Here is a 14,956-nt window from a genome sequence, read left to right on the forward strand (position 1 = left end):
TGCCAGGCTGTGACTCTGCCCAGGTTTCAGGAGCACCTGGAACAGTTTTCCTGGGGGTTCTGCTTTGTCCTGGTTCCTGGAAGCACAGGCTTTTGATGAAGAACTCTCCCCACCGCCAGGTCAATTGGTGATTGCCCCCCAGGCTGTATTTCTCGCATGAGGCGCAGAGAGTGCGGGCGTGGTGTCCCGGCCCTGGAGCCAGCTCTAGGACTGCACAGCGGCCTCCACCCCTCATCTGGGAACAGGGCGGTGGGGAGGAGAAGGAACCAGGGTCTTGCCCCTTCTGTGTCTCGAGAACATGGGAACACATCGTCCCATTGCCTTGCACCATTCACAGCCCAAGCTTGTGTGAAGTATTTATTTTATAACCTCCCCGACAATGATGTATTTTATATAAGCAGCACATAAAGTAGTGATTTAATACCCTATCAAGCAAGATCTAAACAATAAGGAACAGATATCACTGTAGAAAAGTTACTTTATCCAGGAAACATTTATCAACTGCAGGTGGAAATGAATCATGGCTTCCTCCTCGGCGGCTCCTGATAAGCCTGTGAGATTCTGTCCTGTTCGCAACTGTTAGTTTATAAGCTATACCTTTCCTTCTATGATGTTAGTTACAAGCTCTACCTTTCCTTCTATGATGCTTATTTCTTGCCTGTTCAGCACTGTTACAGTTACAAGCTCTACCTTTTTTTCTTCGATGTGTATTTCTTGCCTGTTCACCACTGTTAGTTACAAGCTATACCTTTTATTCTGTGATGTATATTTCTTGAAGTCATGGACTAAATCCTAATTCCACAGTATTTGATGCACATACTTGAGACACTTGTTTGAATGAATGGATTAATGGAAAAGAGAAGTGGTGACTTCCGTTTTAATTCATTATGCCAAACTTTGTTTACACACACAATTTTATGGTCCTTTGGATAAACTGAGCTTCCATGCAGGGTGGTTAGAGATTGTGGGAGTGCAGCAAATGGCTCTGTGTCTCTAGGCTCACGAAGGGCTTGAGGGACTTGATGGCGGCACCCGTGTTGAAAACTCAGTTCTGCAAATCCATTCGATGATCTGCCAGCACACACAGCCCTGCTTCCCAGCTGATTTCTGCACAGAGGCTTCTCCTGAACACCCCAGGTGAACGTGGGTTCAGCCAGCACTGCTGCACTTCCACAACAAGCCAGGTGCTGCAGGGATGAGGGAGAAGGGCAGGACCCGGATCTTCCTGGGTCCCAGGGCCCATGTGGGGACACTGCCTGGCCTGGCTCTTGTTGGGGAAGTCAGGGAAATGACGGCATGGAGCTTCTGTTGGCAGGATCCGCTTGCTCAAACATGGATCCCAGGTCTGTGTGTGGGAGGCAAAATAGAAATTTATGTGGATATCATCAGTAACATAGCAAATGCGGGCTTCTTCCGTAGGGTGGCTGACCCTCTCGCTCATCTGCTGAGCAAAGGTGCGGCCCGGCCTCCTGGGCCTCCACAGTGAGCTTTTCCCAAGCTCTGTCCACTCTGTGGAGATGGCCGGAGCCAAGGCAGACATGGGGTGTTTGTAACTTTTTTTTTTTTTTTTTTGAGATGGAGTATTGCTCTGTCACCCAGCCTGGAGTACAGTGGTGTGATCTCGGCTTAGTGCAAGCTCCGCCTCCCGGGTTCACGCCATTCTCCTGCCTCAGCCTCCCAAGTAGCTGGGACCACAGTCACCCACCACCACGCCCAGCTAATTTTTTGCCTTTTTAGTAGAGACGGGGCTTCACCGTGTTAGCCAGGATGGTCTCGATCTCCTTACCTCGTGATCCACCAGCCTCAGCCTCCCAAAGTGCTGGGATTACAGGCGCGAGCCACTGCACCCGGCCAGGTGTTTGTCAGTTTTTGAAAGCTGCATTTAAAGAATGAAATAGACCGAACAGAATTACTTACTTTTGAATATTTAATACTTAGTCTACAAGAACACTTAAATATAGTTAATGTATTCAAATAATAAGGAAGAACTTTCCAAAGCAAAAGTACAAACCTTTTACTTGGCAGGGATTTCACTCTGTTTCTAAAAAGCCAGCAAGCACTTTTCCTGAAATAGACTCGTCTGTTCCTCTACATAGACCCTACTAACATTTTAGCTGCATTTCTGCTGTATCTTCATGTGATAGATGATAGAAAATTCCTTGCTACTGGAACTTCACGATGCTTTCCTTTTAAACATCAGATAGAAAGTATGGATAGTAAATCTCAGATTAGTTGCCATTCTCGGTCTTGGTAGAGCTGCCACCAACAGCCTCTGTCAGTTACAACAGAGTGTGTCTCCCCAGCAACCAGGCTTAGATTGCAGACCGAGCCAGGCTCACCCAGGATTGAGTGCAATGTCTTCCAAAGCTGTAGCCGCTGCTCTCAGAGGAGACTTGAGCCCTCCCTTTGATGCCTGCAAGTGGCTGTTCTCAGATCACAGCAGCTGCAGCAGCATCTCGGAGGATGCCGGCAGGGGTGTCCTGGGTATTGACACCACAGCAGGGGCCTGCAGTGTCGGAATGAAATGGGCCGTGACACTGAGCAGCCTAGAGGAGTCCACAGCCACGTTTCAAAGGTGCAGCGGCCCGAGGTGAGCCCCAGAGCACTGAAGAGCCTGGAGTTGACCTGTCTCGAGTCCATTGAGAGAACTGGCTCAATTCTGTACCTGTGCGGGCAAAAGATGACTGTTTGGGCTTGGCCCCTTCCCAGGCCAGGGCTAGGAAGGTTGTCTGCACAGCTAGTGGGAGCTTGACTCTGTTCACACTTGGGGCTGAGTCCCGCTCCTTTCTGTGAGCCCAGGGAAGAGAGACATGCCGAGCTCTCCTGTAAGAGGCCCCTGATGAGTGGAAGCTGAGCGCCAGGATGGTCGGCCTTGTGGTGTGCGGGGCAGGTTCGGAGTGGGCACGTGCTACGTGGGGGCCCGGCTGCTGTTGTCACTAATTGGGCTCAGCAGACGCTGCCGGTGGACATGGCTCCTGTGGTACTTGGTGATTTTCTCCTCACAGGAGGTACTTGATGGGTTTCCCTGCGGTGAAGGTGTCGGTGCTCTGACAGGCTGCCTGACTGGAGGAAGGCTCTGGTGGGGTTGTGCTCCGAGGCCCCGTTCCTCTTAAGGAACAGGAAGGGGGTTTGGGATCCTGCTTCCGGCTGCGCTCGCTTGCTAGGTTCTTGGCCTCCACGGCCGGGAGGAGCTGAGGGCCGGCCTGAAACTTGGACCCGTTCTACAGCCTCCGTGGCACTTGTGGTGGTATGCGGGATGTGGCCCTTGGAACTCCAAGCCCTACCCTGGTATGCCACGCGTTGGGGCGTCTCAGGCACCCGCTGTGTGCCAGAATCCGTAGTGGGGTGAGCGGTAGCAAGGGCTATGGGGTAGAGGGGACACGGTACGTGGATGATGATGAGAAGCATCAGGGAGGCACTTGAGGCAGTGACAGCAGAGCTGAGACCTGCAAGGAAGGGACTGGCTGTGGGTGTTGGGGCTCAGGGAGCTGCCTCTACTAGAGCCACAGCGCTCAGTGAGGGCAGAGCGGGGTACTGAGGCCTGGGGAAGCCGTGTGCACAGATCGCATCAGGTATGTAGGTCTGCCGGGCTGTGCTGCCCTTCTCAGTCCTGGCTGGGCCTGGGGTCCCGGAGGGATCTGAGGGTCCTGGCATCTCCCTCTTCTTGCTTCCCTGTTTCTTCCTGGTCAAGGGCTGCTTGTTTATTGCAATTCTGGCAGTTATTCTGAATATTAAGAGGAGTTTCACAAAATTGTAGGGGAAGAGGGACCAGGGATTCTTTTTTTTTTTTTTCTCCCCCTGATTTTACACGGAGGCTTCTGCTGTCCCTTAGTGTGGAGACAGAGTGCAGATGTTCTGTAGTTTTGTCCAGGAAGAGAAGAGCTTCTGAGAAGTCACAGATCTGATCGTTGCAATAGCACTGACATTTTTAAATGGGAGAATGCTGATGTCTATAATAATCAGAGTGAAACTTCGATAGCTTCAATATAAAGATGCTGAGATGATCTTAGAGCCACTTCGTCCATAGATCCTTCTACAGAGTGGAGTGTGACATCTCTACCAGCCTCTGGTCAGTGGCCGCCTGTGGCTGACTGAATGCTTGAAGTGTAAATGAGAAACTGAATTTCTAATTTTTTTAAATTTTAGTCAAATTTAAATAGCTATATGGGCCGGGCACCATGGCTCATGCCTGTACTCCCAGCAGTTTCGGAGGTCGAGGTGGGTGGATCATGTGAGGTCAGGTGTTCGAGACCAGCCTGGCCAACAGAGTGAAATCCCATCCCTATTAAAAATACAAAAAAATTAGCCGGGCCTGGTGACAGGCGCCTGTATTCCCAGCTACTCGGGAGGCCGAGGCAGGAGAATCACTTGAACTCGAGAGGCAGAGGTTGCAGCGAGCCGAGATTGTGCCACTGCACTCCAGCCTGGGTGACAGAGGGGGACTCTTAAGGAAAAAAAAAAGATTTTAAAAACCCTACATGCCCCTAGTTGCTTCTGTAGGAGACGGCATGGTTCCAGAAGGTAGACTAAGTGTTGAGGACTCTGCAGCATCAGGCTGCAGACAGTCTCCCTTCCTAGCAGCGTGTGCCCCTGGGCTGCCCTTCTACCAGAAGGGATGGTGGCATCTCTGGGAGGTATCTGTGGACTCAGATCGGTGTGGATTAGTGACTTGTGTTACTCACAGATACTTAATTTTATGGGTAAATGAATACCTGGACTTGCTGCAATTTCAGGGCGAGATTCGGGAGTAGGGAGTGAAAAGTGACAAGGGGACCCAGGGCTTGTTCTGCCGCCCCCAGGACCTGCTCGGGGCGTCTTCCCGTCTGAAGCTGCAGCGCCTGCCTGGGGCACCCCTCCTCTCTGAAGCCCCAGCACCTGGTCGGGGCATCCCTCCCCTCTGAAGCCCCAGCACCTGGTCGGGGAACCCCTCTCCTCTGAAGCCCCAGCACCTGGTCGGGGAACCCCTCCCCTCTGAAGCCTCAGCACCTGGTCGGGGAAGCCCTCTCCTCTGAAGCCCCGAGACCCTCCTGGCCTGCGGTGCTGCTTCTCCAAATGCTGCCCTTGGCTGTTTTCCAGGAGTCACCGGCACCCGATCAGGCTGCGTGTGTCACTTCTTCATGGATCTCGGGTGTCGGTGAAGTCATTGAAGCTCATTTGTCTCATCTTCCTCCTCATGTGCCGTATCTCACCTGTTGTCTGTCCGAGTTCGTGTGTGTGCGTGTTGTGCGTTCTCAGGCTGTACTTGGTGCTTAGGTGACAAGAACGTCTTAGGGCAATGGACTGTCTGCTCCAAAGGACGCTGTGTGTGAATCGAGACACGGTTTATTTGTGGGGTTTAAATTTCCTGAATGTTGGAGGCAATTAGGGGGAAACAAGGTCTAAAAAAGCCCCTGGGGAGGAGGAAGGCAATAAAGAAAAATGTAACTTTATACACACTTAGCAGTTGATTTAATTTGAAGGTGAATTTTGTATTTTGGGGACTCCTAAAGTTACTGTTTGTTGGGATTCCTTGATGAGCTTTTCTTGTTTTCTGTCAAGTAGAAAGTAAAGTGCATCAGTTTTGTCTTTAATTTTGACTGACTAGAATCTAATTCCCTTTTTCTCCCATTCACGTTAGGGTGGGGATTGGACTACAAGAGCTGTAGGATCTCTTTATTTCTGATCTTAAATGAATTTTTCTATTCACTTTTTTTTTTTTTTTTTTTTTTTGGGTGAGTTGCTATTTTTTCCTTCAATTCACTGTTCTTTGTTTTGGAAAATGTTATATTTGTACTGTGCTTTAAATGTACACAGTGGTTCTAAATTGCTACTTTTCTTTAAGGTTAGATATAACATCATAATTAAAATGTCATCCATAAATCAGGCACAGTCTGAGGCCTGGAGACCCCTCTTGTCACTTCCTTCCAGCTGTGTCTCCTTCCCTGGCCACGTTGCCTCTGGCCACATCTCCTCCTTCCCGGCCACATCACCTCTGGCCTCACTGCCTGACACCCTCCCTCCTGGTGACCTCCATGGCTCCTGCTGACTGCCCTCCCGAGGGTCTGGTTGAGGCTCCTTCCCCGTTTTCTGCTTCTGAGTGGGTCTCAGGGCCTGGATGTTTCATAGGATGCAAGTTTCTTCCCTTCCAGCCGTGGGTCTCTGGGTGACAACTCCAGAGAGTGCACAAAGCTCTCCTTACCCACCTGTGGGCCCTGAACCCTGACCGCCAGGGCTTGTCTGTGGGGTGTGGGGCAGACTCATGCATGAATTGGACTAAAAAGGTGCTTCCAGGAATCCTTGTTTTAAGTGCACTGGAGCAGAGATGGGGAGAGGGAACCACCTGGTTTGCTCAGAATTTGGTGGTGATCACAGCCAATGAGGCAACATAAGCCCCTCCTCAATGAAGCATTCCACAGACTGATTTTACACATGACAGTTGTGATGGCTGGAAAAGGCTTCACACAATGAGTGAGTTTGAGCTGCATTTGAAGAAAGAACAAGTCCCTGCAGGTGGAAATGAAAGATAAGGGTGACCCAAGCCATCAGCAGCAGCGGAGGTGGGGTTGTGCCGACTTCCCATGGATTGTTGGCATGGCTGAAATGCAGGAGAGGGCAGGGGTGCTAAGGAACAGCAGGGGGACATTACGATCCCCCTGCAGGGAGGGGACGTGACTGACATATTATCACATGCATACAACTGAGAGATGATTTGAGGATGATTTCTGGGAGCATGTGGGAAGGGTACATCATCAGTTCTCTGGATCTCTTTTTATGAAGTGAAAACAGGCCTCTGCCTCTCTTGGGAGCTGTTAAGATCAAATCGGATAATCTATAGCGAGCCTTGTAAGTGCTAAAGCTTATGACAGACTGTTCCAGTCCCCTTGTCTTCACCCTCCTTTTCTCCTCAGTATCGTGAACCCTGCTGGGTACCACACTATCTGCCTGGCTTCCTCCTCCATAACGTGAGCCCTGAGTACTTGCTGGGTACCTCGCTGTCCACCTTCCTTCCTCAGTAACGTGAGCCCTGAAGTATTTGCTGGGTACCTCGCTGCCTGCCGTACAGCTGGCTGTAGCCTTGTCAAACGCACTTGGCTGGCACATAAGCAGAAGTGCTCACTGGACCTTGGGAGGTCTTTCTGACATGTGGGTGCCTGCTTTTCCCTGTTAGGCTGGAGCTGCAGGAGCCCCCCTAGACCAGACAGAGGACCAAAACTGTGGCCTCGGGGTGGGGGCTGGGGGAGCTCCCTGGGTTTATTGTGTGGGTGAGAGCAAACTTCAGTCTTGCTGCGGCACCGGGATTCAGGGATCCTTCTGGAATGTTCTGAGTGAGAAACAGAAAGTGTGCACAGGTGCGTCTTCTACGGATTTTATGGTTATCTTGGGAGAACACTGGTGCCTCTGAGCTATGAACCTGCAGAACCACTTCTTCCACTAAGACTGCCTTTATATAAAGAATGACTTACAAACAATGCTACTTCAGATGGAGGTGATGGAGTTATTTGCAGGTGTGGCCTGAAAATTGAACAAAATGACTCTTTCACCTCACGAAAGTACCTTACGTTATTCCCAGTGATTAGACATTTGAGTTTTCCAGTGAATATTAAAATATAAAAATCTTGTGTCCACCACTTTCTTATGTGATCAACGGTGATATTGATGTGGTTTTTTTTTTTTTTTTTTTTTTTGACGTAGAATGAAATGTGGAAGCTGCTCATAACACTGAACCAGTGTTTTCTAACCAATGTGTGATTACAAAATCGTGTGCTGGTAAAAGCCATTCAAGTGCAGGACGGACCAGTCGACTTAGAAGGAATTGGGGCGGAAAGGCCCGTCGGCCAGAGCGCAGACTCCACGTTGCAGACAGCCTGTACTGAAGTACTGCTTGTTATATTTGGCAGCAGAGAATACCTAAAATTATCTGAAAACACATTGAAAATATTTCTTCTTAATTGTGTATCAGCATGGGGTCAGACTTTTTTCATAAACTTCAACCACGACTCTGCAGCCCACTGAACGCAGACAGCCCATGAGAACCCTGCTTTCTGAGATGCAGAGATGTTAGGCATTTTCACAGCAGCACAAACTGTTTTCATGCTGCTGCTTATTTTGGAAAATGGTTTCTTTAAGACTGTGTTAAGGTGTAATGACTTTATCACTGTAAAATGAACTAAATTGTTACTTTTTTTTTTTTTTTTTTTTTTTTTTTTTTTTAGACGGAGTCTTGCTCTGCCACCCAGGCTGGAGTGCAGTGGTGTGACCTCAGTGCACTTCAACATCTGCCTCCTGAGTTCAAGTGATTCTCCTGCCTCAGCCTCCCTAGTATCTGGGACTACAGGTGTCCGTCACCATGCCCGGCTAATTTTTGTGTTTTAGTAGAGATGGGATTTCACCATGTTGGCCAGGCCGGTCTCGAACTCCTGACCTCAAGTGATGCACCTGCCTCTGCCTCCCAAAGTGCTGAGATTATAGGCACAAACCACCACTCCTGGCCTCATGAGAAACCTTTTTTGTGATCTTTAATAAAGTGCAAAGTGTTCCTGAGACCCAAATTTTGAAAACCACTGGCTTAAACTGACAAAATTGTCCACGACTCTTCAGTATATCCTCTAATCTGTTGATGGAGAAAGGACGTAAGAGTTGCTTTACTTTTGTCCTTTCACAACTCAATGGTGCTGGGACAACTGGGGTATCCACATGGAAAAGGATGGACTGGACCCTTCCTCACCCTACACACAAAGCCCAAAATGGATTCAGTGTTAAGGAGCTGACTGTGAGACCCATTCTGTCAGTCTGCTGGGTACCGTAACGGACACCACAGACCGTGTGGCTTAAACAACGACATCTTATTTCCTTTGTTCTGGAGGCTGGAAGCCTGGGATCAAGATGCAGGCAGGGTTGGATTCTCTGGGGCCTCACCCCATGCTGTGTAGACGGCGTCTTCTCTGTGTCCTCAAAGGTTTCTCTTACGTGTGTGCAGCACTGAGGACTGTGTGCCTAAATTGTCTTATAAGAACACCCGTCATACTGGATCAGGGCCTACTCTTAAGATCTTATGGGACCTAAATTGCCAAGTTAAAGGCGCTGTATCTAAATATAGTGACATTTTGAGTTTCTGGGGTTGTGACTTTAACGTGGGAAACTTGGCAGGGGGACAGTTCAGCCTATGACACCTTTAGGGGAGAATCCTGGTGAAACTGTTATGTTGGATTAGGCAATGTTTCCTTAGATGAGACGCCTAAAGCATAACAAGCAACTGACGGGAAAAAGACGGTATCAAAATGAAAAATGTTCATTTCAGAGGATACTGTTAAAGTACAAAGACAACCCACAGAATAGGATACATCATCTTGATAAGGGCCTGATATCAAGAATATATTTAAAAACTCTTAATAAAAATCCAATTAAAAATGGACAAAGAATTTGAATAGACATTCTCCAAAGAAAGACATATAAATGCCTTAAAAAGCACATGAGATGTTTAACAGAATTCGTCATCTTAGAAATGGAAATCAAAACCAGCGTGAGATACCACTTCACAACCACCGGGACGGGTAAAACCCCAGTATTGGACAGTGACATGTTGGTGAATTTGGGAAAACTGAAATCTTGATATATTGCTAGTGGGAGGGGAAGTAAAATGGTACAGTTGCTTTGGAAAAGTCTGGCAGTTAATTCCTCAGAAAAGTTAAGCATAGAATCACCGTACGACCCAGGAATTTCACTCCTAGGCATATGCCCAAGAAAATTGAAAGTATTTTTACCGAAAAGTCTTACGTAAGAATCTTCATAGCGGCATTATTCCTAATAGTAGAAACAGCCCAGGTGTCTGTCAACGGATGAATGGATAAAGACAATGTATGCACAATGGAATCTCACTCAGCCGTAAAAAGGAACAAAAGAACGTGTGCTCCAACCCAAATGAGCCTTGGACGTGAAAGATGCCTGCGCCAAAGATCACGCACTGTGAGATCCCACTCACCTTGGACGTGAAAGATGCCAGCACCGAAGGTCACGCCAAAGGTCACGCACTGTACGATTCTTCTCACAACAGGTGTCCAGAATGGGCAAATCCAGAGAAACGGAAGTCGGCTGGCGACTGCCACGGGCTGGCGGAAGGAAGGAGCAGGTGCTGACTCTTTAATGGGTTCAAGGTTTCCTTGGCCAGTAGTGAAAAAGTCCTGGAATTACATAGTAGTGGTTGATTGTTGTACAGCTTTGAGAATATGCTAAAAAGACTGAATTGTATCCTATAATATTGGGGCTTTTATGCTTTGTAAATTGCTTTTCAACTTAACAAGGAACTCAAGAACTTCTTTGGTGTTGATAATTAGAATGTGAAAGAGACAATATCCAAAACATGTTACTACGTAACTCATGTCCCCAGAGAGTTAAACTTCATTAAAGGAAGTGTTTAAGCCTAGGAGACACAATGATCCTATACTATATGTTACAGCCCATCTTACTGATTTCTGTCTCACATAACAACCATATTCAGGGAAAACCGACATGTAAACGTGTGCTGAATGCTATGTAGAGGCACATTCCTCTTACCCGGATGGTCTTTAGTGGTGCAGTAAGAGATACGGTCATAGCAACGTTAGTTTAATTTCCAAGGCAACAGGAATTTGCAACATCTGATGAGTTAGATCTACCTGCACAGCTCCTAATAGGGTTGCCCATTTCTGTGTGGTGTCTGTGTACGTTCTTGCTGTGGAAATAAGTGATAGTACCTGCATAAACACTTGCCTGGAAATGCACACGAAGCTGGTGAAAGCAGAGGACAGGCGAGAGGGTAGCATGGCTCAGCCCTGGCAAAGGAGACGGTTATTCCGAATGCAGAAGATTCAGGAACACGATCCTTGGGAAGACTGGTGAATTCCGTGGATCTCACCACTGTCGGGTTGTATCTGTGTAGCCAGTTTACCGGAGCCATCAGAACCGCATGTGTTCGTATCAGTGTCATCACTCAACGCTTCTGACTTTTCCTGGTGCTGAGGATGACTGCATGTGGCAGAATCAAAGTGCTCACTTAGCACAGATCATCAGATCCCAGTTCTTTTCTATCAGGGGGGGCAGGGTTAGGACCCCCCCCCCCACTCTCTAATCGTATAAGAACTGGGATCCGATGATCTGTGCCATCGAGAGAGGCAGGGTTACAACACCCCACTCCCCAATCCCATTGTTGAAAATAATAGTTGGCTTGGGAGGGTTTTTACTCCTAAGGTTGAAGCCGTGCATTTCTGGAGTCTGGGCTGTCAGCCGTGGTGGCTGGGGAATGCTGGGGCTGTGGTCGCCCGGCCGCCAGCAGCCCTGCTGGTGGGTCCTGCCTCTTTGATACCGTTCCTTTCTGAAGCTTGCTTTCCCTGGTCCTGGAAGTAGCAGCACTGGAAGAATGGCCTCCTTCCTACAGCGAAGCTGTGCCAGAAGAAGAGAAAACACAGAGCTCTGTTGAAGGATGTGATGTTCAGGGCACCGCACCATTCGTTCTGCTTCTCAGCGGTGCCTCCTGGTTGATGTTACCATCACCTGGCATTGCCCAGGAGGTAACTCGTAGATGCCACACTGATGGAAAGCCGCAGGAGCGTGGTTCGAGTCCAGGGCCAGCTGGAGCATATCAGCAAGGTCAGGCTGGACACCTGTGGTCCACCCAGTGGGTAGGTCTGTGGAACTGGGGTGGCGTGAGAGCCAGAGGGTCCTGGTAGAACCCTGCCAGATGACAGGAAAGAGGCTCATGAGGAGAGTAACCAGTGGGATCGAGACAGGGAACCGAAGGAGGAGGTCAGGAAGGAGCGAGCTGTCACAGGGTGCACAAGCAAATGCACCTTACAGGATGCAAGATATTGGAGACGGTAATTATAGATGACTTTTCTCAGTCTTTTTATTGTGGTAAAATTACATAGCACTCTGTTTTTAAGTGTATGGTTTGGTGGCATTAACTGTGTTCACACTATCATGCCGCGATCACCGCCATTGATCTCCAGAACTTTCTGGCCTCCCCACACTTGAAACTCGGTCTACCAAACACTAGCTCTCCTCCTGCCCCAGCTCTGGTAAGCACTACAGATTGCTTGTGAAATAGGCTTTTTCAGAAGAGAAGGGGCAAGAAGAGCTCTCAAGACTGTCTTGAGATTTGAGGAAGTGTTTTAGGTTTTGCTCTCTGGTTCCCAGTGTAAAGGAACGATTGAAGATGTGGGAAGGCGAAGGTCTGTGATCTCAGGAAGTGCTGGGCTGGGCAGCTATCCCGCTGTGACGGGGGCACGTGCCCTCAAACCCGCCTGAGATAATCGCGTGAGGATGGTGCTGCATTGTGACAGCTCTGAACTTGGTCTCCTTGAACGTTGCCAAGTACACAAGCTTTGACGGTTACCGTCTAGTGTCTGCGGGAGACTTAGAATTTGAACATTGTTGACTGTAGAACACACTCACTCTGATAACACTCTATCTGTTCTCATCAATAGGAAATATGCTGTGTCCTTTTTTTCTTTTTTTCTTTTTCTTTCTTTCTTATTTTTTTTTTTTTTTCCTTAATATTCTGTGTTGCAGTAGCAGTAGTTGCAGCAGACGCTACTTCTGGTTCATGGTCATTGCCAAACACAAGCTTCTGGAAACCGTGTGAACAATGGAGGGGAAAGTGTTTTTCCGCAAAGGGCTTTTTTGAACATCTTGTTTTTCTCTGGAGTATCTGTTGTGGTGTAAAACATTTTCACGTTTAGGGGTTGGTAACGTGTTTTTTACTGGTCAGCTTTGAAACCCTGTGTTTCTGCATGTCATGGGGCTGCTTTATCCTGTTACTCTATGATATCGCTGGTTTGTAAAACTATTGGTTATTTCACTTTAAAAACCAAAGCAGCTTGCAGTATGAGTGTGATTCCTGTAAGAATTTAATTGTAAAATTGATTTGTGTTCAATAAACTTACTGGAATGACTAGATCAGTGGACAAAAGATAAGAACACGTCAAGTCTCTGGGCCAGGAAGGACTTCCAAATAATACATGTGATACACAGTAATTACTTAACAAAAGATTAGATTTAGTACATAACTATTTAAAACCTCTATATTTTCTATTCTAGCCATTCCTCAGTGCCCATGAGGGTGGGCTGCAGGACAGCCTGTGGAATGCAAGGTCTGTGGGCGCTCAGGTCCCTGGTATAAAATGGCATCGTGTTTGCATATGACATACGCACGTCCTCCTGCAGACGTTCAGTCATGTCAGGGTTGCCCATAACAGCTGTACCATGGACATGCCATGCCAGTAGTTGTTAAACTATATTGTTTAGTGAATAATAATGAATAATAAAGTCTGGATGCTTAGTACAAACACATTAAAAAGATATTCTTGCTCTATGGTTGGTGGAATCCACAGGCGTGGAACCCCGGGAGAGAGCATAAACTCTAGAAGCAAAACGAACAAATAAAGAACTTGAGGTCATCAGGGACGGGTGTGGGATCACACTGAATCTCGTGTGTTTTGCTGTCTGTGTCACTGCAGAGTGTAAACGGGAACTATTTTTAGCTTAAGGTAAAATAGGTAACGGGAAACACTGTGGAATGGGCACGAAGGTGCGCCCCTCATTACCACGTGTTACAGCCAAGCGTCTGCCTCCTGGGGAACGATCTGTTCTGTGGGGAGACTAGACGTTGATGATTTCCGGATATGTGAAGGGAAATGCCCTCCGAGAAGCGTGGCTTTGGCCGGAGCACGTCAGACGAGAGTTAGCGTGGCATGGAGTTTTCACAGTGCCCCTCAGCCCTGCTGCTTCTCTCCCCACCCCTGGTCCTGACTCTTACCAAGGGAGGAAATTTCAACCCCGCACAGGGCTGTGGGTCTCTAGGGCAGGTGCTGCCTTCTCCTGAACAGGCTGCGGCAGAGGAGGGTCTGGCCTTACTTGAACTGTGAGAGATGCTCTCGGAGATCCAGCATCCTGCAAACCCAGGTGCTGAAGGTTCCTCTTTCACCGTCCTGCAGGGAGAGGCCGCTTTTCTTGCTTCCCCTCAACCTGAGCTGACGTCTTGTCTGTTCTGTACACCTAGTTCTCAAGAGCAGTTATTGTTAATCATCCAGCAGACAAACCCCATAAGGTGACAGCCTGGGAGGGTAGATGGGGCTGGAAAGTAGTTTCCTGAATAACAGGGTTCAGTTTCCTGTTTTGGCGTCATTTGACCAAAAGACCCCAAATAATTGAAATATTGTCAGCAAAACACTCATGCTGTATCTGAGTTTGTTTGTTTGTTTTTTTTTAAAGGAATGGGTGCAAACATTTAACAGGGACCTGACGAAAAGAGGAAGGATGTCTTCTCTGCAATGTGAAGGTCAAGGCTGGTTGGCATTTGCCATCTGTGACTAGCAGCGACCCAGGTTGTTTCCCTCCTGATCCTCCAGCTACTGCTTCAGTTCCCACCAGCAGGAGGAGCAGCGGGAAGGTGCCTTTTCCCCTTTGAAGGGGATGAGGTGAGAGTTGCACCTGCCATTTCGCAAGTCCCTGGGGTGATTCTCCAGCATGGGTGGGAATTGGGTTTGGAGGCCTGAGCCCCGTGAAGCTGGGGTTGCTGTTCCCTGAGCAGCAGGAGCCTAGACTCTGGGAAGTGGGGTCAGAAGGTAGCCTTTGCTGCATCCACAGGAGGGGACCCTCGTCTCAGTTGACATCTTCACTGCAGAAGGGGGTGTGGGCTTCATGGTCCATTGATAAATAGAACGTGACTTTTTTTTAAGCACATCGAACCCTAATTCAGCCTTTACTAAAGTGGCATTTTGTAATTCCACTTGATTTCATCGTTATACCCGCCGGAGGGAATGCTTCCTGTAAACCAGAAGCATCTCTGAGATGGTTCTTGGCCCATAGAGAGTTCATTTTCCCAAGGTTGAAGGCACAGCCTCAGGAGGGGTTGAGGACACACTGTGACAGCCTCAGGAGGTCCTGGACATGTGCCCAAGGTGTTTGGGGCACAACTTGGTCTTTCACATTTTAGGGAGACGTG

The 14,956-nt window shown here is 48.3% G+C and overlaps 1 long non-coding RNA gene across 1 annotated transcript in view; it reads left to right on the forward strand.

The window, feature by feature from the left end:
- Nucleotides 1-14,956, forward strand: part of LOC139361065 (uncharacterized) — a 107,978-nt gene that overhangs the window by 60,689 nt on the left and 32,333 nt on the right. The window contains exon 4 of the long non-coding RNA XR_011618630.1: nt 14,224-14,429. This is a non-coding gene — a long non-coding RNA (uncharacterized lncRNA). The remainder of the gene's footprint in view (nt 1-14,223; nt 14,430-14,956) is intronic.

Source organism: Macaca nemestrina (genome assembly GCF_043159975.1).
Source record: "Macaca nemestrina isolate mMacNem1 chromosome 4 unlocalized genomic scaffold, mMacNem.hap1 SUPER_4_unloc_6, whole genome shotgun sequence".
NCBI classification, from domain to species: Eukaryota; Metazoa; Chordata; class Mammalia; order Primates; family Cercopithecidae; genus Macaca; species Macaca nemestrina.